Genomic DNA, 1,129 nt, shown 5'->3' on the forward strand with positions numbered 1-1,129 from the left:
GTCTTTCGTCGCAAAGAGGTCTATCTGCAGTTCTGGGACTTGATTCAGAATGAAGGAAAATGATCCTGCGTCTAAGGACCATTCCGACTCTATCGGTGTGAACATGGATAGAGCGTCCGCTGTCACATTGCGAACTCCTTGAAGGTGAACTGCCGACAGGTACCACTTCTTCTTTTCCGCCAATCGGAAGATGGCCAACATCACCTGGTTTAAAGGTGGTGACCTCGATCCTTGTCGATTCAAGCATCGCACAACTACCTCGCTGTCCATCACCAACCTTATGTGGATCGAGTGACGCGGGGAGACTTTCTTTAAGGTAAGTAGCACTGCCATAGCTTCTAGAAAGTTTATGTGAAAGGTCTTGAATAGCTTGGACCAAGTCCCCTGGACTTTTTTCCGATGAGAGTGACCTCCCCATCCCTCCTTCGAGGCGTCTGAGTGAATCGTCACCGACGGGGGAGGTGGCTGAAGAAGAACCGACTTCTTTAGATGTCTGGCTTGGGACCAAGGCCTGAAAAGAGTACGTAGCCGAAGCGGAACTGGTCTTCTCAGATCTCTTCGCGCGTTTGATGCATAATTTCTCCAAACTCCGGTTGCATCCTTTAGCTGTGCTCTTAACACCGGGTCTGTCACCGAAGCAAACTGGAGAGAACCTAGTACCCTCTCCTGTTCGCGTCTTGATATCCTTTCGGAATCTAGAAGTCTCTTGACAGAACCCGCTATCTCCTTCCTTTTCTTCGCCGGGATGGAGAAACGGTGTGACATTAGGTCCCAGTGGATTCCCAGCCACTGGAACTTTTGACATGGAGAAAGTCGAGACTTTTTTCTGTTGATCTTGAAGCCTAGATACTCTAGGAACTGGATCACTTGACTGGAAGCTTGCAAGCATTCTGTCTCGGAAGCTGCCCACACCAGCCAGTCGTCCAGGTAGGCTACTACCTGAATTCCCTTTAGGCGTAATTGTTTGAGAGCTACGCTCGCAAGCTTCGTGAAAATCCTTGGGGCTATATTTAGCCCGAATGGCATGGCTCTGAAGGCGTATAGGCTTCGTTATAGCTTGAACCCTAGGTAGGGGGAGAGTCGACGGTTGATTGGGACGTGCCAATAGGCGTCTGACAAGTCTATGGAG

Source organism: Palaemon carinicauda, chromosome 23 (assembly GCF_036898095.1).
Source record: "Palaemon carinicauda isolate YSFRI2023 chromosome 23, ASM3689809v2, whole genome shotgun sequence".
Lineage (NCBI taxonomy): Eukaryota > Metazoa > Arthropoda > Malacostraca > Decapoda > Palaemonidae > Palaemon > Palaemon carinicauda.